This window comes from Solanum lycopersicum, chromosome 5 (genome assembly GCF_036512215.1).
Source record: "Solanum lycopersicum chromosome 5, SLM_r2.1".
Classification (NCBI taxonomy): domain Eukaryota; kingdom Viridiplantae; phylum Streptophyta; class Magnoliopsida; order Solanales; family Solanaceae; genus Solanum; species Solanum lycopersicum.
The window spans coordinates 36,168,375-36,193,130 of NC_090804.1; positions in this window are offsets into that span (position 1 = coordinate 36,168,375).

Here is a 24,756-nt window from a genome sequence, read left to right on the forward strand (position 1 = left end):
TCCTAGGGTTTAGGGAACATGGTTCATTATAAATTCTTCAACAAATAGATCAAATAAAAAAAAAGATTACCCTAGGAAGTAAATTAAAGAATTTGAGTAGATAAAACAAGTCTAACTATCAATTCATTCATCAATTTGCATCAATTTATAAGCAATATAACAATCCATAAGTTCCTTTACTTAGACTAGATCTTATACTATTGAATATTATTTTAAATGATGTTTTCCATACCTATATTAATGTACAAAATTCAATTAGAAGATGTTATAGGAAAAATGATAAAGAAGGACAAGACGTTCGGAAACTATCTAAATTGAACTAGTCAACATTCTTATGTTTGGTGAAGGTTTGGGAGAGTCAAATGATGTTCAAAATTTGTAAATATACTTTAAATAGGTAATCTGTAGTACAATGGGTCCTAACATCTAGTAACGAATCCAAAAGGACAACCCAAAAGGTCATAGAAGAGGACCCGAACATGGGCAAACAGGCCACCAAAGAAAATTGTGGGAAAGCAAGAAAAGAGAGGGCGGGATGGGTTATGTTATTGAGTATTTCACTATGTTATTGGATGATTTTGTGAATGGATTGTACATTCTTGATTATGATTCATTGAAGCAATAGGTAAGTATTCTAAAGTCATGATGCTATGAAATTGAAGCATGTATTATGTTGCTATGCATATATGTTGGCATATGATTATGTAAAATGTGGGATCGTTTAAAGGATATGATAATTCAAGTTGATGATGTTTATCATGTATGTCATACACACTATTCTTATAATATATTTATCTCACAAATGAACTGTTATCATGAATGGAAATTATCATCCTAAACCAAAAGATCATATGATCATATTTATACATTGAGTAAATCTCCTATGACCTGTGATAAGATTTATGAATGATTTAGAATATCATATGTACGATATAGTGATGTTAAAAGAGAAGCCTAAGTAATCTTCTATGTGAGACGCCTATGTTTACCTCAATATATATTAACCATAAAGTCTAAGTATTTTTCATGTAGTATGCAAAAGTTTTTAATTTTTCCGCATTTTAAATTGATGACATGTTATGATAATCTCGAAGGGATTGTCTGAATCCTCTGAGAGGACGACGATGTCCGTCACATCTTGGGGGTGCTCTCCCTATGTGACAAAGTTTATATCAGAGCATGATGTAAAAAAAATTAGGGTGGTTTCTCACTAAATCATATTATATAGTATTTTTCTCATGGTTATGAAGCGCGCCACAATTATGAATGAGATGCTATGGGATTAGCAAAATTCTCTTTTTTTTGTAACCTTATGCCTTACCTCTAAAGTTCTGACACTATGTGTCTTTTAGCATCTAACCCATTTGTTGTGGTTAAAGGCGATGAACACAATAAGGACAGCACTGAGAAGAGTAAGAGAAGTGATTGCGAATATGGGAGCTAGTTCCCAAAGCAATCGAGTTCCTCCTCAAGTGCAAGCTATTGCAAGTTCATGTTCTGGTAATTCCTTTGGCCATGTTTGATGGAGAGGTGAGGGAATCCTTGTTCCAAATGGCCTAAGTCATCACCACGCAATATAAAGATACTACGGCAGAAGCTAACAGGGAGGTAGTTCCTAAAGAGAACTAACATGCTAGTACTATGGATAGCCATTTGATGGATTTTACAAGGATGAATACTTATATTTTCCTTGGATCAAAAGTTCATGAAGACCCCAAATATTTCCTTGATGAGGTCTATAAGATCTTTTTTTATCATGGGGGTGAGTACTAATGAAAAGCTAATCTTGTTGCCTATCAAGTCAAGGATGTGGCTATGACATGGTACAATCAATGGAAGGATGGATTGTCTTTGTGAGGTGGTCCTATAACTTCAGAGATTCTAAAAAAGACCTTTATTGACAGATTCTTCCCGATGGAGCAAAGGGAAGCTAAGGTAGAGGATTTCATCAACCTTTGTCAAGGAAGTATGAATGTTAAGGAATACTCCTAAAAGATTATTAAGTTGTCCAAATATGCTTCCTCTTTTGTTTCCAATTCTAGGGATGAAAAGAGATGTTATATAACGGGTGTATCGAAGATCTTGATGAAGAATGTCGTGAAGCAATGCTTGATGAAAATGTGCATATTTATAGGTTGATGGTTCATGATCAACAAGTAGAGGAGAGTCATCTAAGGAAGAGAAATAGGGAAAGAAAGAAGTCAAGATCTTTTTAAAGTGGTACTTCCAAAAGTAGGCTTAAAATTCAAGACAAGTCTATGTTCAAGAAGAGGTTTGCAAACCAGGTTTCTTCAAATGTCTCCAAGACTCGAAATTATAGGGTGTCCAATCCTAAACCTAAAAATGGGAGAAATATTGATCCACCATAAATAAAAAGACCAATTTTTGGTAAGTATGGTAAGAAACATGTTAGTGAATGTCTTATTGGAAATAATGGTTGGGCAATGGTGGCCATATGGAAAAAGATTTTCCTAATGTGAGGACTACAGGAAAAGGGAGTAGCCAAGCTCAATAAAGTGATCCTAGCTCTGAAGTTCCAAAAAGTAATAGTTTTTATGCTAAGGCTAGGGGTGAACATGATATATCCTGATGTGGTTACTGGTCTACATGTCTTTTTTGTTAATTTTTATGCTATGCTTGATCAAGGTTCTACCCTTTCTTTAGTTACACCTTTGGTATCTAGGAAGTTTAACGTACTTTCCAATTTTTTTATTGAATCCTTTTCGGTTTGTAGGTCAATGGGTGACTCTGCGATTGTCAAGAGAGTCTATAGGGAATATCCCGTACTGCTTCCCTATAGAGTTACTCTTGTTGATTAGGTAGAACTTGACATGTTTGAATTTATCATCCTGGGTATGGATTGACTTCATTCTTGTTTCGCTTTCATAGGTTGTAGAACGAGAGTAGTGAAATTTAAATTTCTAATGAACCCATTTTAGAGTTGAAGGGGGGAAATTCTATGCCAAGAGGTCAAATCATTCCTTGATGTCTTGTAAGATGATAGCCAAGGGTTGTCTATGCCATATAGTGAATATTAAAGATCTAGAATATGAAAATGCACCTATTGAGTCAGTCACTATAGTAAGGGAATTCCCAGAGGTTTTTCCTAATGACCTACCAGGAGTTCCTCCTATATGGGATATTGACATTATCATTGACTTGGTAACGTTTACAAATCCCATTTCAGTTCCTCTATATCTAATGACCCCAGACGAAATAAAATAGTTGAAGTTATACTGAAAGATTTACTAGACAAGGGATTCATTAAACCTAGTATTTCTCCATGGTGTGCTCCATTCTTGTTTGTGAAGAAGAAGGATGGGTCCCTGAGAATATGCATTGATCGTCAGCAACTCAATAAGGTCACCGTAAAGATCAATTATCCTATCCCTCGGATTTATGATTTATTTGACTTAACGTCGTGATATCACCAAATTAGGAAGAGAAGTGAACATGTTCCCAAAAAAGCTTTCCAAAATAGATTTTGTCACTATGAATTTCTTGTTATGTCTTTTGGGTTAACTAATGCCCGACAACATTTAAGGACTTAATGAATAGATCTTTTCGAGATTACCTCGACTTTTTTTTGTTTATTTCATTGATGATATTTTGATATACTTAAAGAATGAAAATGAGCATGAGAGTCATTTAAGATTGCCTTGCAAGTCCTCAAAAATCACCAACTTTATGAAAAAGTTAGAAAGTGTGAGTTCTGGTTGAGGTCAATTGATATTTTTGTCCATGTTATCTCGGGTCAGGTTGTAGAGGTTGATACGAAGAAGATCGATACAATCAAAAATTTTCCTAGATCTTTTACTCCCACCGATAAAAGAAGCTTCTTTTGTATAGATGGATACAATGGAAAGTTTGTTGATGTATTTTCATCCATTGCTTCTCCTTTGATAGATTTGACCCAAAAAGGTAAAGTTTTAGTGGTCGGAAGATAATAATAATGGTTTTCAAGAGTTCAAGCATAACGTAACCTCAACTCCGTTGTTTACCTTACCAGAGGGTAATGAAGGTTTTGTAGTGTATTGTGATCCCTCTCGAGTGGGCTTTCGATGTGTCCTAATGTAACATGGTAATGTTATAGCTATGCTTCTAGGAAACTCAAAGTTCATGAGATGAATTATCTGATTCATGACCTTGAGTTAGCTGTTGTAGTTTTTTCCTTGAAAATACGGAGACATTATTTGTGTGGTGTTAATGTTGATGTGTTTACTAACCATTAAAGTCTTCAATATGTGTTCACACAAAAAGAGTAGATTCTCCGACAGAGAAGCTGAGTAGAACTTTTGAAACATTGTGATATGAGTGTCCTTTTACCACCCGTCAAGGACAATGTGGTTGTGGATGCATTGAGTCAATGAATATGGGTAGTGTGTCTCGTGTGGAAGAAGAGAATAAAGAACTTGAGAGAGATGTTATAGTTTGGATCATTTAGGTGTGCGGTTAGAATATTTCACCATTGGTTGTTTTATCGTCAATCCTAACTCTGACTCATCATTAGTGGTTGACGTGCAGTCTAAGAAAAATTTTGATCCTCTATTGATGGATTTTAAGAAATCGGTACTTGGTGAGCTCAATGAGTCATTCTCCTGGGGGGATTGTTTTCCTCAGTACCAAGGGAGTTAATGTGTACTGGATATTGAAAATTTGAGAAATCAAATTCTAGAAAAAGTCCATGGTTCTTGTTATTCTATTCATTTGGGTTCCACAAAAATCTATCATGACCTTAGAGAGGATTATTTCAAGGTGTACAAATTTCCAACAAGTAAAAGCTAAGCATATAAAATTTGGTGGTATAACCCAAATAAAAGATTTATTTATTGGAAGTGGGAAGCCATCAATATGCACTTTGATGTGGGGTTTCCTCAAACAGGGACATAAAATGATTCCATATGGGTAATTGTGGATAGGTTTACCAAATCTACCAACTTTATTCCTGTTAAGTCTACCTACACTGCCGAAGATTATGCAAGAATCTACGTTAATGTGATTGTGAGTCTTGATGAGATTGCATTCACCATAATATCGGATATGGGTGCCCAATTAACTTCTTTGTTTTGGAAAGCCTATCAAAAGCGTTTAAGTACTAAAGTTAAACTTAGCACCGTTTTTTCGTCCTCAAACAGATGGGCATGCGAACATTAAATTCAGACCCTTAAAGAAATGTTATGATCCTGTGTTACTGATTTAAAAGAATGTTTGGATGATCATCAAAGTAACATCAATTTACTCATAATACAATGATTCAAAATGTTTTATGCAAGAACCCATGGCTAGATCACAAAATAAAGAATTCATGCTTTTATCATCTTTGAAAGATCATTAGAATTAGAATCAAGATGTTAATGCGCATCGCGATGGCTCTTTTAAATCATGTTTCTGGAAAATTTCGATACAGAATGGTGTGTGACAGCCTCACGTTTCAGGGAAAGATCTTTTCCCACTGAGTGTCAGCTGTGCGATGCGTAACCACTGCCAGATTATCGATTGCGCGACAACTTCCTTGGCAAACTTTAGGTCCTCCTTGGGGACCCTTTTGCTGCTCCCTGAGGCATTGTTCTTGCATGTATCGACCCTTTACATGTCAGGACATGCATATGAACCTTCCTTACTAAATTTCACCCTCAAACCATCCCTCAATGCATCACTAGAAACACTACGACACACTAGTTTAACATCGACTAGTTTCCGGACATCTTGGACGTTCTTCGACATTTGACCTCCAAACACTTACAAACATTATATACTTCCTAAGAACACAATTATTAACAATCCTTTGACTTGAAAACATTATTACTAAAGTGTTAGGATCTAGTTTAGCCTAGCTCATTTTTAGGGTGTAACAATTCTCCCCCACATGGAAACATTTGTCCTCGAATGACACTTGCTATTATTTAGGAACATTATAGAGATAAGAAACTTGAAACTTGGAAAATATATCCATACCTTAAATATAAGATACACAAGTGTAGGATAAACATCAATTGCACAATATGTAGACTCAAAACATAACAAGAAGATAGAAACTACTATTACAACTCATCATGTAATAAGGCTTACGTTCTTCATTTCAATTATGAGGAATTCCTTCTCCATCCATTATCATGATCATATACATTATAAAATTTTTTATGAAAAAACAATTTAGTCAAATTGTAATAATCTTTACAGTGAACACTAAATTATTTGCAGTTAATCACGTTCAATTATTCCTTAATGCAACTCTTATGCATTTTATGATGAGAGCATGACATTATAAGATAATAATCTTTATAAAATCAACTAAAAACATAATCATAACTTTTTAAGAGGAACAATGCAAGGAATAAATTAAAATCAATTTCAACTGGACTCCTAAACGCTTTGCAACATGCTACATGATATTATGATATTCTTTCTCTCAAACCTAAATTTTGTAGAAGGAATGAGATAACAAATCACCATTCCACTACTCACCATACTCCCCCACTTAGAAAGAACTCATATAACAAAGAAGAGAAAACTATAACTTATTGGCATCATCATCATCATCCGATATTGTTCTTTGGCTTGGTGAGCATAAAAGCTATTCGTCGTTGGAGCACCACCATCCAGAACATTAGAAAGAACTTGCGTGGCCTCTCTTCGTAGTTTTTGATAAACACTTTCCAATGTATTTCTTCTTACAAGTAGCATAAGTACGCTTAAACAATTGGGAACCACCACCTCTCTCATAGTTGGCCTTAGGAGCACTAGAACAATCTTAATTTAGATGTCTCTTCTTAAACTTAGGTCGAACCCTCCTCGGTTCTTCCCCTCTTAGAATTTATACATCTCCTATGGATTAAGCATACAACATAAGCCTTGAAAGAGGCATATCACCATGGAGCATGGTTTTACAACACTGTTTCTTCAGAATATCCGAAACATTGATAAAGAACATACTCATAACATGCATAGGGTTAGACACCAAAGATGGAGCATACATAGACAATAGGATAAAATTTAAGAAATACTCCTCAATAATCAATCTACGTTGTGTAAGGTTTATAAATTCCTCAATCTTAACGTCCCTCTTCTCTAGGGGAATGAACCTTTCTAAGAATTCTTCTTTAAATTCTTCCCACTCTAAGGGACCTGAATCAACAGTCCTACTATCCTTCAGTTGAGATAACCACATTTGATCAACATATTTTAATTAATATGAATCTAAATTCCTCTTTCTCCCTAGAAGTTACTCCCATAGCATGCACTATCTGATACACTTCATCCAATAAATCTTGCGGATTTCTTTATGTATTACTTCAAGGAGACTTAGGATAACATAGGATAGGAGTAGTTTATGTGTGATTTTTCGGTTTACTGTAAGTATGCCCATGTGTCAATAAAAACTAATGTTTTACCCTTTATTCTAAATGATGATAATATATAATATTTTGTAAATTAATTCATAAAGTTTTTTTATCAAAAAAACACGACTGGTATATTTCAACTAAATTATTCAGTTTTTCATAATGTTTAACAATGCCATACTTAGTACAATTTTTGTACTAATCCCATACTTTTCTACACTCTATAAGCATAGGTTGGAGGCAAGTTGAACAGTAGAAGTCATGATTGGGAATCGACTCTTTTAGGACTAAGTATGTCCTTATATATTTGAGGGAATAGTCTATGTTTCATTAAATTCTTTATGACTTATTATGTATTTCATTCAATGTACGGGTTCGTGTCCATAGGATATTTATGTCGTGTATTTACGCTGCTTATTAAGATTACACTATCCTTTGATATGTATAAAAGATGTTTCCTTATTATTATTTATCGTAAATGTTTTTAATTGTAAACTACTTTTTATGTCCTATGTAATGAATGATAGGTAAGAAGATTTTGCAAGACAACCGATTGGTTAAGTACGCCTTGTGACGACCTAAGAGTTGTCCTAACTTCTAGGGTGTACTTGCGGGTCGTTACAGTTTCAGTAACTTCAAATAAGAATAAACAAGTCCCTCTCATCACTCTCAAAACTCTCTTTTTTTAACCCCTATTGAAGAACAATAAAACTTGAGGACGAAGACGATGACCTCAAGATTTTCATTCGAAATTCGTGGAATATTCTTAAAGAAGGTATCAATGTTTCACTCTTGTGATTCCTTTCTCAAAGAGGTCATTTGAAAGATTATTTCCAACAATTCAATCCATAGGGTTTTTACTCTACATAAGGGATTTTATTCCTTGATATTTATGAGAAATGATGAAAAAATGATTTTCTATGGATAATTAAGTATATATTATTGAATAAATTGATATTCTACTGTTGGTTTTAGTGTAAAGAATATTCCATAACTAAATAATGGTTTCATTGTATTGTATCTTCGACTAAATGTCATGTAAATAAGTTATTTTAGTGTCCTTAGAAAGTGTGTTATGTTTGGGAAAGAACATATCAGGGAACACTTTCTTGAATATCTCCCAAGTCATAGGAGTACCTCTTTGCGCCCGATTATTTCTTCATTGCATGCACCGAATTTGTGACACATCTTTGAGTTTATAGGCTCCAACTCGGCCTTCTTATTGAAGTCACATCAATAGCCTAGATAATCTTATAGACCTCATCGAGGAAATCGTAAGGGTCTACATCAGCTTTTGACCCGTAGAACATTGGTGGACTCATTCAAGTAAAGTCTCTCAAACAAGAGGACATAGTGTTAGAATGTAGAGGCTCTCGAGGTCCAACCTCCATATTCACTTAAGCATCATTGCTTGGACTTGAGAAGTGACGACATTAGCTTTTGAGGTTATGGGTTGAGACAAATTGAGAACCTCTTCCCTTATCTCTCCATCTGTCATTGGTAGAGGAACAATTGGAACTTGATTACCCATAGAAACTTCTTCAAGTGGAGGCACTTGGTTGTTTTGTGGAGGCACTTGGTTTCGATGAGCTCCCACTTTATCCATCTCTTCCTCATCCCTTATAGTATCTATTCTTCTAGTATTCATACTTATAACCATAATACAAGGTGTAGGTTAAAGCACATAATAATACTTTAGAGGCATGACATAGGATCAGAGAAGATGAGAGTTTCCGAAGAATCACATGACTTTTCATTCATATGTATGGTGCGCTTCACAAATATTAATAAGAACCTTCACAGACGTTGTTTAATTAGACATCAATTTTCAATATATTCAAGCTCATGCTCTGATACCATGTTTTTCACATGCAAGGACTAATCCCTAGATGTAACCGGTGTCGTCGTCCCCGGAGAGGACTAAGACTAGCCTCTTAGATTTCATCATTACATTCACATGTTAGAAATATGGAAAATTTAAAATTTTACATCTACAATTACCAAATTATGTTTACTTAGATTTACTGCCGCTTACACATCATATATTAAAAGAAAGTATACATAGACTCCTTTTATAAGAAGATTCCATAGTCTTCTACTTTTATAACACATATACACAACTTACGTAATATAGTCTCAATAAGGAAGTCTCATTTTAAAGAATCTAAAAATAGTCAACGACATTGGCACAAGTCCTTACACAACGTGTAAATTCCAGTTGGAAAATTATTCCAGGCCTTCCTTGCCAATGGACATAATCCCTTCAATGACGTCAACCTAAAATGTAGAAGTAGAAGGTATAAATGGGGTTACCACATAACTTTTACTATGTATGGAATCATATGCACATACAACACAAAAATCATGCAAAAAGGGACATTTATTCAAAAGCATGCAAAGTCACTTTTAAAAGCCTTATCCACAATCAAGAACCAATAGAAGTCAATAAGCACATTATCCTTAAGTCATGACCATGTGTAACAGAACACCAAGAATACCATGTCTAGTCAACTCAACATACATTTGAGCATAATTGATCATATAATTTAGAAAACTCTATCATCAAGTTATAATATCAACAATCATGCATAAGAGTTCATAACATAATAATATAAGCAAGACCATTACACATACACCCCTATTAGGTCCACTACTACAATGAATAAGTAAGGCCTCGTAACCTCACTCAACCAAGTAAACCCAACAAGAACTAAAATAAATGTCAAACTTTACATGCTATATCATAAAGAGTAGACATCATCATACTCTACTAATAGAGACCAACAACATGTTCATCAGTTAAACCAATATCACACAGTATCATTAACATGTAAGATAAACATATGCATATAATTTACATTTATAAGCATATAATTACATAAGAACAAAATTCTAAGACTTCTCCCAACGCTAACTAGTGCAATATATAGGTAGAGCCCTATACCCTTACCTAGACTAAGAAAAACCTATTAGGTAATCCTAGTTAGAGTTCACTTTATTACTTCTTTTACTTTTGGGAACATCATGACTTAATCGACATAAAACACGTGAGCTAATGTCAAATCCGATGTCATGGAACCCTACACCAAAAAAGTAAACTACTTGCCAAGGTAGTACAAGAATATGGACATAAAATCAATTTTGATCCTCTAGCTAGTATTCTGATGGAGACAACATAGTTCAAGAACAAGGATATGCATATGGGACCCTCTTTATGCTATATGCATTATACTTTCAAAACTCCTGAGTACAATAGTGAACCTACCTTCCCTATGTTGGAAGCGATATTCCTCACTTCGAGTTCACTCGGTGGTAATCTAGAGTCCCTTTTAAAAATTCTATTCATTAATAATCATAACTTAGACTAGGTGGTAGGGGTCCCTTATATAGTCATAGTCATAGATCAATAGAAATTGCATGAGTATGTCCTTTCGATACAATTCATATAATAAAAACCATAATCATTCTTATTATAATATTATTTCAATAAAACTTCATCTCTAAACACAAGTAATCATTATTGCAGTAAAGGTTTGAGATCATAACACATACTAAATCTCCTTCCAAAGTGATCAACCATGGTCTTAACATCAACAAACCAATTCCATCCAATAATAGGTTTAATATAATCGCAAAATAGTAATTAACACAATAATGAAGGCAATTGCATCATCACTATCCCAATTAACTTCAATTCATAACATAAGGTTAAGGGAAAAGGGTTCACAATGAATTCTTCTAGAAATGGATCCAATACAATAACTACATTACCCTAGGATGTCCATGAATTATTATAGTAGATAAAACAAGTCCAAAAAATAATGCATTCATTAATTTACATCAATTTATAAGCAAGATCAAAGATTTGTAAAATTTGGGGAAGGGGGAATGATCCACACGAAATTCCATCATTTAACATTAATTTCTCAACAATCTATACTTAATTAGTCATAGGTAATCAGAATTAGTCATAATCAATTATTAATTTCATGTTTAGACGAAAACTCACTTGTACAAGAAAACCAGATGATTTTGTTTATTTAGAAACCAACATTGAAAGGACTTCTCGGGGAAAGGAATACCAAGAGTGAAGAACCCATACTATTATAAATATTAATCTAAAAAATTCAACTGAAATCCTATACAAACATGTCTTGTTTTCAAGCTTTCTTCTTCCTTTAATGGATGTGGAATAGAGACTGAAAGTAGAGAACATATAGAGCACTGAGAACTTTTGGATTTTGACTTGGGGATTTTATTTTAGTGAGTCAAATCTGTGGAAAAATAATGTAAAATTAATACATAGAACATCCATGAAATACCCAAAAGACCCCTCACTTAAGTTGATCCTTTAATGAAGTCAAACTTGAATTCCAAATTTAAGATTTTCGCTGGACAACAATTCCACGACGCGTAGATTCTCCCACATGATTTTCCAAATATGTTTTCAATACAGTAGATTCAATGAAATGCTCAAGATAAGAGATTTTGTTGACAAAAGTCCCACCAAGCCCGTGAATGGACATATTTCATCTAAGTATATTTTAGCTGACGCTTTTGCAAGTTTCTTGGAAAAGTTAGGGGTCATTTCGTGGACCCCTAGGGCTATACCGATAGGGGTATTACGAATATCTCCCCTTAGTTTCAAGGAAAACGAACACGTAAGCCTCATCCAAACACAACAATATACACAAGTACATTTTATGGGACAACTTCCAAATGTCATCGACGTTCTTAGTCGATTGAAATCCAAACTTAATAAAACATACCACACTACCTAAGGACACCAAAATAAATTATTTTAATTTAAAATCAACTCATTAAACAACAACTAGGCTCTAGTTCACCTAAGTTTATTTTGGGGCGTATAATTTCAATCTAATTGAATGATGAACCTATGTCCTCTTCAACTCGTTTTAGCCTATGTATGGGTATTCTGATTCTGACTTTTTAATGATTAAGTTGGGATTATAGCACGGTAAATTGATAATATATACTTCCTATCATTTGTATTGATGGTAAATTGTTGATGAGGGAATCATGAATACGAATGTTTGAATGTTTGGATAAGGCTAGTCTATTTGTAAACTCTTCTGGTTTTTATTCTACTTTAATTGTTATGTGATTCAATTATGTCAAATTGATGGTTATACACTGATAATGATAGCATGTGATGATGAATTATGTATTTTTGGTATAATATGGATGGAGTATTGAAGAATTGATCTTTATTTTCCTATTGATTGGTAAAGCATGTTATTCATTGTAATCTCGATCTCATAGAACTTGTAGTAGGATTTTGTTTCGGTTATGATTTATTTAACTACTGACTTATTTTGATATTATTGATGTATTGCGGGTGTATGTTATTCGTGATCAAAGAAAAAGAGTCTTGGTAATGATTGATGTAGGTTTTTTAGCCTATAGATTGATAATGCTATATATATGATGTGATCCCAATTCTATGGTAAATGAAGAATGAATTAGACTTGATTATTATGTATTTAGCTACTGCCCTAGATTTTTATTTATTGATGAAATATAATTGTTGATCAATGCAAGTGAGATTTGTTGATGATCTATGACTCTACACAGTCTAGTGCATTGGTGATGTAGTGTACTTTTTACTAACATGATCTTATAGTTCTTATGCATGATTTCGTGTGTGTTAAAGTATATTTAAGATACTTTCCTATACTTAAATTGTTTACGAAGAATTCGTGTTGATCAATGATGATCAAAGGCTAAAATATTGGTAAGAATTGCTCTATTTCTCAACATTTTATTGAAAATATGTGATGTTAAAATTGACTTGAAGGAAATTATACTAGTAATGTGTGTTGGGTGTGAATCACCTTATGTGAAGCCTATTCCTAGTTTCCTGTTCTATCTATGAAATAGGTTGTATGACTAATTTTATGAGCATGTAAATGGAAATGTTAACTTTATATATATATGCTGCCTATGATGAGGTACTATAATGTTATATTAGAAGTAAAGTAAGTATAGGTGCATAATAACTAGAGCTTACTGTAATGACCTTTTAAATCTTAAATAAATGATTTTAATTGTATGCTAACCATTTTACGATGTTGTGTGATGTTTCATTCACTATGATGACTTGATAGGTTTATTAGTATAGGCAAGAGTATGGGACTTTGTCTATGCATTGCACATGTGTTGCTTGATGTAATAGTTCCTAGGTTGATCTTCTAGGTACATGCATAGGATTGTATGAACATTTTATGAATATGAAAATATGGTATGTTTATAAGTATATTTTATGATGAAGTATCAATGTGAATAGTGTCTTGGTGTGTTTATATAAAAGGATTGCTCATACAGTTATACATATAGACTAATTAATTGATATATGAACATGTGTGACATTTATTGTTATCTGAAAGGTGTTCTCACATATAAGTATACACACATACATGTACGATAATTTATTCAATGTAAGATCCTTGAAAGGTTTGATCAAGTGTAGCCTAAATTAAATAGGTGCTTATATATGCTATGTCCATGTGAAAGGGGTTTCTCAAATGATTTAGGTTTAAAAACTCTCATCTATGACCTATGAGATAAGCATATGAGTAGATGAATATCCTAAGCCTAATTTCATAAAGTAAGTTAATAAAGTCTTTTTAATAAAAATGGAAATTAGATTATCACTAAATGAAACTTAAAATTGATTTTTGTCCCTTCCCATTTGATGAAGGTAGGTCAACATAGTCCTCAAGAGGTTGTTATCCTCATATGCCGAAGGGCATCGAGTAATGTTTCCATCGCTTATAACTAGAATTCCCCATTTGGAATAAAGAGGGTTTCCCCATATGCCTCCAATGTCCATAACTATGCTTGTCACATAGGATCTCGCAAGTGATATCACTAGTTTGGTAGCCTGTGTTAATGTTATACCTTTGCTAGCTAAGAACACCTTCCCTTTGTGTAAGAATATACCACACAAAATTCTATGGAGCATCCATGGTCTTCGTGTCAGTTAAAGCTATACTTTCCCTAATGTAAAATGAACAATGGTATTAAAGTAAGGACCCTAACTAGGATAACCTAAGGATAGTTTCTTAGTGTTGGAGGGGGTCTTGTACTTCACCTATGCATTACACAAGTGGCTCTTTAGGGAAGCCCTAGGAAGTTGTTCTAATGCATGTGACTATGTTTGTGTTCCTAATGCATTATTTTGCAGTATTTCTCTACTTGTACATATGATGTGCATGGTATGAGTCCTAATGGATCTATGTGAAGTGCTCTTGTTCTTAAATGGAGTATACTGGTCATAATGACTATACGATGAAGGTCTTTCTTGACATTAATGAAAATGTCTATGTTTACAAATTGATGTGTCAAGTGAAGGATAAGGCTTGTGGTCTCGTGATAGGTTTAATAAGTATGTGTGAGGTTATGGGGCGTAACATGTATATGGAAATAGTAGACATAGATTATGATTGTGAGCAAGGTCTTATAATGATCTATGTGAAAATAGTTAGCATATTTTCAAGTAATATATGGTTCATGTTAATGTCACTAAGGTCTTGAATTAAATGTGTCTATGATGTATTATACTTCTATTATGATATTTGTTGGCTTATGTAGATTGTATGTGAGACTTCCTTGTCACCTTTATGTGATGCAAATTGCACCAAGTATGACTGTACGGTTACTTGTTTGAATAAGGAATTAGGAAGAAAAGGATTCACTGTAAAATGAATGTAGTTATTTGTAAAGGGAAAATGAAGTTACTGTAAAGTGATTCAAAAAAGCCTTACATGCATTGTATGATTTTATATTATGTTTGATTCTAAAATATGCCTATATGAAGTATGTAAATGATATATTTCTTACTTTATATAGGTTCTATGATGATTTTCTAAAAAAGGTATGAAGTAAGATTTCAAGAAAAATCTCTCTTTTAAATGCATGTTTTTGCAAGGTTGTCTTGCTTAGTGCATTGTTGTCCTAACTCCATTCTTCTATATATTTTACACAAAGTGTAAGTTGTGGATGCTTCAAAAGATGTCTCTATGATTAAGGAGCTTGTTATGTGTTTTCCATGTTCAAGTAAAAATGAATCATTAATATTCAATGATGTCCTAGGTCAAGTTATGTTTAAGGTCTTTAAATTATTTACATATGATTATGTTGTAAGGTTCGTGTCCCTAATATACTCTTATGATGTTGAGTTTAAAATGGCAAAAAGAGACTATAGTCTAAATGTACTTACGGTATTTTATATATATGAAGCGATATTTCTAGCATACGATGTACTATGAAACGTGTTAAATTATCCGCTAATTTTCCTATGACAATGGGATGAATCATAACTATGGTCTTGTATACGACCTACAATAGGTTAAGTACACCATGTTACTTCTAGGGGGTGCTACCCGGTCTTGACACTCCTCTTGCTCACCTCTAGAGCTGTGAGCATAAAAGAGGTTTCTCTTTGGAGCTTCAGATAGTAACACTATCTTGAGCTTGGCCACTTACCTTTTCTTGACTCTAAACATTAGGGAAATCCCTAACCTTATGTCCATTCATGCCACAACCATTGAAATTTTCCATCCCTACTAGACACTCACCTCAATGTTTCTTACGATAGTTGGAACAAGTAGGTTTCTTGCAAAGTGAATTTCAACTTCTTGCCTTTTCGATCTTAGGATTAGACACTCTATCCTTGTTTTACTAGGGATGTTGGAAGGATTTTTGTTGGAAATCCTATTCTTGAACCTAGGCTTCTCTTGAATCTCAAGCCTACCTTTGGAAGTACCTCCCTCATAAAACTTGGCCCTTTTAAACTTCTTATTCTTTCTCTTTAGTATAGTCTCTTCAATTTGTTGTTTATAAACCATAAACCTAGAAATATCCATGTTGTCATGGAGAATCACCGAATGACACTATTCGAAAAATTCATCGGACACTCCCGTGATATAGAAACTCGTATTATCCGTTGTGTTAGACACAATGGAAGGAGCATATTTGGACATAGTAAAATTAAAGGAGTAATATTTCACACTCATACTTCAGTGATAAATGTTGATGAATTATTCCACTTTCACCTCCCTATTCTCCCTAGGAAAGAAACAATCAAACAAAGCCTTTCTAAACACCTCCCAAGTGATATGATCTGCTCTCCAGGCTTTATTATCTCACCATTGTGTATACCATGTTTGGAATACATCCTTGAGTTGGTAGGATACTAGCACGACCTTTTCATTTGATGTAAACCTCATGGCTTAGAGAATCTTTCACATCTCCTCGATGATGTCATGGGGATCTTCATTCACTTTCGACCGATATAACAAAGGACGATTAATCCTCATGAAATTTCTCAAGCGGGAATTCGTGATACTAGAATTTAGTTGAACACAAGGTCCAAACTCCATAATGGCTTTAGCCGTCATGGCATGAGCTTGGTGGTCATGTCTTGGTCGAAAGTAATAAATGTCGACCTTATCTTTTAATTTCTCATAGGTGGAGAAACTACAGGAGCTTGCACTTGTGGAGCAACTTGCTTGTCTTGTGGAGGGAGTTGGTTAACTTGGGGAGAAACTCCTGCATTAGCCAAACATTCCTTCACTCTTCTTTCCATTGCACGTCTTGTAGGCATATCCTATATACACAAGAAAATTATTATAATAAACAGGGACAAATAGTTTTACTACTCATAAGGCACGACTAATAAGATTAACAATAAGGGAAAAATCCTAAGAGAAACATAGGATCTAATACTAAGATTGTAAACGACTGAGGAGAACCCCTTAGATGTAAGAGCGTTGTTGTCCTCGGAAAGAACTAAGACTAGCTCTTAGCATTTGTCATTACATTTCATAATCTAAAAATGCAGAAAAATAAGAACTTTTTACACATACATCTATATAGTGAGGTTTTCATATACCTTTCACATAATACATAGGGAGTTTACATAGACTCCTCACATAGGAAGTTTACACAGGCTTCTCGATTAGTCAATATAATCTATATATATGAATTAGTCTAATAGATTGTTTAATATTTAACCACCTAAACGAGTACATGTCTTGGAAATATCCAATAAAAAGTTAACATGCCAACATAGGCTTAAAGAAATATCCAAATGATAAAGGAATGAATGATGTCTTTATGACAACACAACATTTAAAGCTAGAATTTTGAACAAGGTGATATCCCCGAACATGAGACAGTACCAATACTTGGGAGTAGGATCCAAGTCTTCTTTAATTAGCCTTCTAAGAACTCAATGACCGAAACCTGCATAATTGTAGAAACATAGAAATATAGGTCAGTAAAACCACTTGTACTAAGTTTATGTATATCCACATGATACATTTGACAACATAAATGAAAGGGAACATTTCATTAGAAAATATGATAAGTCATTTGGAAAGACATTAATGCACATACAAGAGAACATATACAAGTAAAGGAGCACAATAACATAAAACATGTTCATAAACAAAGACAAAATAAACATAAATTCATATTAACATTTCCTATTTAATTATTCATGTTAACATAGTATATAAAACCCTTAAAAACATTCCCATCCCAATCCTACAAGTGCGATGCTCATCAGAAGCTCCATAACACCACATGATCAAGTAAACAATTGGTATATCGTAAGTAATGCTTTGCTTCATACAACATATCCTCATATGTAATAATCACCATATATAACAATTTAGACCAATAGCATATTCATTAACATAGTAAACATCTTATAACAATTACATCATATAAAGACAACATTTCATAATACATGATATCCTAATATATAAGATCATCTCCTAGGACTCTTTTTAGAGTAAAATTATGCAATGTCTAGGTAGAGTCCCATATAATTACCTATCCTATGTAGACTCCTTTAGTTATCCTAATCAATGTCCACTTCATTCATTCATTAATATTAGTTTTTAGAAAAAATGTCATAACCAACATAGACCACATGAGCTTCATGTGAAATTTGGTGTCAGAGACCTTACACTTTTCCAAGATAGAACAAAAACATGAACATAACATCTAGGTGGATCCAGTATCTAGTGTTCCTATGTGGGCAACATTGTTTAAAATCTATGAGACATTTTTGAGACCCTCTTTATTCACCATGGCATTGAGACCCTGTCATAAGTAGTTCACTCGGTCCTAAGCTAAAGTCCTTTTTGATATGTTTTTAAGACTTTTAAAATAAATCATAGCTTAATGAAGGTCATGGGAGACTAACCCCCTTGAATATCATAATCATTATGTCATGAGGAATTTTATGAGAATGTCATTTCATTGGAACACTTCATTTGTGAGATTTACACAATAATCATCATACATAATAAGGAAAATAAGTGATTCAAAATCTACCTTATATCATTATACCTTAATCATAATCTCACAATTCACATAGTCAAGACATTTCAATTACATTCATCGTTCAATCACCTAAGTAATCTAGTCACATGTAATACTTTTATTAACCATCATCTTCAAGTACGAAATATCCCAATTGAAGTAAGAATTCAAGATCATAATGTATTAGAAATTAACCTTCATAACACTTCTTTCATTGTATTACTATCAACCATCTATATTCACCCATCAATAGTCTTTATAACATCACACAATATTAATTAACAGATTAACTTAGTCAATTGTATCATGACTATCCAATTAACATCAATTCATAACCTCGGGTTAGGGGGAAAGGAATCATCATGTATTATTCATGAAATAGAGCCAATACCAATAATAATTTACCCTAGTCATTCCATAAATAAATCAGTATAGATAAAATGCGTGTAACAATCAATACATTAATCAATTCCCATCATTTAATAAGCAGGAACCAATATATGGGAAAATTGGGGAAGGGGAGTTGATCCATACGAAAATCCCACAGTTAAAAATATGTACATAATTAGTCATAGGTAATCACAGTTCATCACCATCATTCACCAATTTCATGTTTACATAAAACCATATCTAGAAGAAAAACACTAAGAATTAGGTTATTTAGAAATTAACTTTGAAATGACCTTTTGGGAAAAGGAACCCTAGTAGTGAATATACCACACCTTATTGAATATATACACAAAAATCATAGTTAAATACTAGACAATTTGGTCTTCTTATTCAACCTTCTTGCTTCGTTCAATGGAGGTTTAATATAGAGAGAAAGTAGATAAAGGTGAGAGCTTTTGGGTTTTGATTTGGGGATTTGATTTGAGTGAGTGAATGTGAAGAAAAAATGAGTTAAAATCGTTACATAGGCCTCCCACGAAATACTGAAAAGACCCCTAAATTATGTTTACTTTTTAGTAAAGTCAATCATGAATTCAAAATTTCAAAATTTTCGTCGGGAAACAAATCTTCGTCGCGGAGCTTGCCCAGAAAGTTTTACTTTATTTTTGAATCAGCCGAGTCCTGTACATGTATTTGATACAGATAAAGATTTTTGTCCATGTTGGACCTAGTCCTCGGCACGGAGGCACTTCACAATAGTACATTTCCGTGCTGCCTTAGACAACTTGCTTGTCCAGGTTTGGTGTCACTTCGTGGACCCTTAGGACGATCATTGGGGGATCGAACCTACACTTTTTCCTCATATATACAACTTTTACACTTCATACAACATTTTCAAACCTTAAAAAAAACTAAGTCCATTATATTAGTTCAAGTTTACTAGCTTCTAGACGTCATGAACTTTTCATCATGTGAGGCTCTAGATTTTGTCATGGACTTTTGGAGTGTTACAGTTCTTGAAAGTAAAATGAATGATTAAATGTAAATGACGATGTACATTGATTAGGATGGCTTGAAAGTTATACTAAGGATAGGTAGGGCTATTGGACTCTACCTAGACATTTCACAAGTTAACTCTACATGGAGTAATAGGAGATGGTCTTATGTATTGTGATATCATGTATTATGAAATGTTGTGTTTATATGATGACACTCTTTTATAATGTTTGACGACGTTGATGAACATGTTATTAGTCTATTAACCCTTAATCTTACTTCATATTAAGCATCATAATAGATGAATATCTTAGTTCTTACTTAGCACAATTGAACCTGACTCTTTCTCTGATTTAGTGCATGTCTACGATATAAGGTTTCAACAGGCTAACTCATGTGGATCACACCATCGACTCAAACTCACCATGCACATGCGCTTCTATTGCATTACCTCTTCACCAAAGTACCAACTTTTCCTACACTGCACCTATTGTCCTCACTATAAAACAAATCCTCAGTTTTTATATAGTGATTTCATGTTTGGTATAAGGTTCTTTATTCAACACTCTCACTCAAAAACAAGTTTAGAAATAGCTAGTACTCGTTGCCATAGACTTACCCTTATTTTCACTTCTCAAGCTCACCACATTAGACTGCTAGTATCATAGAAGGACTTTCTTGGTTTGTAATGTAGGCTCAAGGTCAGGTATGGTACATTTGGGTAAATTTTTTTAGTGAGTCTTTGACCTCCTTGATATCTCCGCAATCTTCCTACCTCTTTTCATTGCCTTTTTTGTGCCCTACTTTTCTTTTCTCGCATTATTTTTAGAGATGAGCTCACCACATTAGACTCCTACGATCATAGTAGGACTTTCTTGGCTTGTAATGTAGGCTCAAGATCAGGTATGGTACATTTGGGTATATTTTTTTAGTGAGTCTTTGACCTCCTTTATATCTCCGCCAATCTTCCTACCTCGTTTCATTGCCTTTTTTGTTCCCTACTTTACTTTTATCACATTATTTTTAGAGATGACTCTTATTTATTATTCAAATTTTTCAAACTATTTTTTTATGCACCATTTTTTTTTAATTTTTTCATTTCTTTTTCATTCACATAGGTTTTTTCAGTGAGTCTCATCTTTTAACTCATTTTCTATTTTCTTTTAAACATTCATGTCACATTCGAGAATAGCCCCTAGATGTAACCGGCGTCGTCTTCTCTTTTAGGACTATGACTAGCCTTTAAGCATACATCATTACAATTGTGTGTCATATTTAGCAGAATATTTAAAACTTTTCATTACATCTACTAAGAGTTTGCCATAGACCTCTACATATTCATAGTATATATATATAGAGTAGACATAGACTCTTCGTATACCGAGATTACTTCGTCTTCTATTTTTATTGCACATGATTTTATATCGAATATAACATAGTCATAATAGTCGTCTCATATCATAACCATCTAACAAGATTATATGCACAAACTTACTTCTCAAATAAGAAGTAAAGCGATCTTATCAAGTAAAGAACCTAAATAATGAGGTTGGGATCTTTCCCACGAGAAAATTAGTTCAGACTTACTTTTAATATATCATTACTATTATTTAGTCAATTATTTCATTAGAAAATAAAAGACAATAAAAGAGTGGTTATTTTTCTAAATGAATGAAAATAACTAACTAAATTAAAGTAAACAACTAACATATTCAAATATTGGAGTTTAATCAATTAATAAAAGTAACTAGGGTTTAAGTGATCCCCACAGGTTCCTTACTTTATTAATCTAACTGTAAAAATTCTTTCCTAGTTTCTTGCATGCAAAGTGATAAGTGATGTATTTCTAAATCCTTAGTCCGTTATCTAGAAAATTTCACTCCGCAACTTGGTCCAGCTATGTGTGTTGCTAAACTAACCCTTACCTTTAACTTATATTAAGCATTGTATTCCGCATTTGACTATGTTATTACCTCGTACCAACCGATAATAGACTATTAGATAGTATACACTAAATCTATGTTGATAATTATTTTCCTATTATCTACCTCCTTGGTCCGGCAAGTAGCATTAAGGCGAGTTCTAAAGTTGCTCATCCATTAAAAAGACTTCTAAACAAAAGAATTATCAATTCATCCATCACACTAATCTGGAATTGTTATTTTAGTTAGATTTTACCTAATTTTTCATCCATGGTTCCCACAACCCTAATTATGGAGTTTAGTTACTCATAGTCATAATCACAATATTCATATATTTAATATAAGAATTCATGCACTTACTTTCATAAAAAAGAATAAAATCCAGAAATTCACTTGATTAATCAACAAAATCACCAACAATCATTTCCCGAAAAAGTGTAACAATCAAAAAGTCTAATATAAAAGAGTTTACTAACGAAGTGTCTAACACCATTAAGTCTTACCCAAAAAATGAGGTTTTTGGAACTATTTATAAAAAACATTAACCTAATAATAAAAGGCCTCTAATTGCTGATAATCTATCAAAACGCGGTTGGGTCGACGAACCTCGTGACGGACCGTTGTGGTCACGACGGGCCATCATGGCCTCCATCGTCCCATACTTCACAAATTATTCTGTTAGTCTTTTCATCACCCTAAACGGCAGGTATGATGGAACGTTCCAAGCATGACAGTTCGTCGATGGACTCTGTTCAATAACACTTAAACATCTTGGAAATTTGGTAATGGGACTACTCTCACATCATTGCGACAAACTAACACGACGGACCGCCGTTTCTATGACGGTCCGTCATAAACTTCCGTAATCCCAAACTTGGTCAGACTTCCCCATCTTTCTTCAGCAGTTTCACTACGTTGCCACCTACGAATCGTCGCAAGCTCGACGAACTGTCATAAGCTCTATAGGTGGTAACTTTTCTGCATTTCTTGCTCAAAAACTTCCGCGTTCATCTTTGGACAGATTTCATGCAAATAAAGAGAAACTTACATAAAAATCAGTACAAGAAGGCTTTTTAAAACAGACTAAATTTAAGGAAAAACATTAAAAATACCGTGAAGCCACGGTATATCACAAGAGTATATCAAATTTTTCCTACCCATACATCAATTCAATAAGACCTCCTATTTTCATACATATATTTAGTACTCAATTGAAAATAAAGAAACATAAGAATTTTAAACTCAAAATAAATCCATTAGACAGATAGTGGAATTATCCTTGGATAGTGAGGACCTACCATACTTAGATGTTTAAGAGATCCAAGTCTTCTTCATGGCATCTTCAAAAGCACTTCAACAACCGAAACCTCAAATGTTGGGGAAAAAGAATAAATGGTTTTAGTACACAACTTACACGATGTATGTGACCACATGCACACATACTTTGAATCATGCTAAAAAAATTATGATTTAATAAAGAATGCACTTTTCATTAAAAACCATTATGCACATTTAACAGGAACATACAAACCAATGGGACATGTTCATCAAGTCATAGGCATGACCAACAACACCATGTCTAGTCAATTGAACATGCATATCATCTAATTGAATACATAGTCAAGTAACTCTATCATCAAGACATAAAAAACCACAAGCATGAGTAAGAGTAACTTTCAACATCACAAAGAAAGAAAAATACCCACAAACCCTTATAAGATGTACAAGTGCAATGACCAAGCAATGCTCCACAACCTTACTCAATCAAGTAACCCAACAAGCATCATGACTAACATCCTACTTCACATATCATCATTTATGAGTACAGAAAATCATACTCTACCAATATAAACCATCACCTATTCATAATTGACACCAAGAAACATATAGTATGAACAATGTACATGTTCATAATATACATGTCATATAGAATTATAAACATTTACATACATTTGAACGTCCTCCAAAGAATCCCTTCAAGAATCCGTTCAAGGCTAGCTATTGCAATTTTTAGGTAGAGTAACATCCCCATACCTAGACTAAGGTAAACCCCTTAGGTCATCTTAGTTAGAGTCAAATTATTTAGTTCATTTTACCTTTTGTGAACAACTTTCCCTAACCAACATAGACCATATGAGCTAATAATGAATCCGGTGTCATGGAACCCATCACCATAAGAATGAAGACTACTTGCCAAGGTAGTACCAAAACATGAACTTATCAACTGCGTGGATCCACTGGATAGTATTCATATCGAAGCAAAATAGCTCATGTAGTAGGAGATATAGTTGGGACCCTTTTATGGCACAAGAATTGTAGTCTCCACCTCAAGAGTACATTAATGATCCTACCTTCCCTATGTGAAAGGGACACTTCTCACTCTAGTTCACTTGGTGCCAAGCTAGAGTCCGTTTTTAAAATGTCTTTAATGCCTTTATTAATAATCATATCTTATCGTAGGTCGTAGGGTCAAACCCTTGCACAACATCATCATCATCATAGTCAATAAGGATTGCATGAGTATTCTCCTTCCAATACAATTCATATAGGTGATGTCAACACATTAACATTATCATATCATGATAAGGCACATTGGTTAATCATTCACCATCCTTATAACATTTACATGTTAAGCCCACATCTAACAAATCATAGTCAAGACATTTCAATTCAATATTATACCATTCTATCAATCCTTGTACAAGGAATACTCCAATACAACATCATGACAACCACAATTAACCACAATT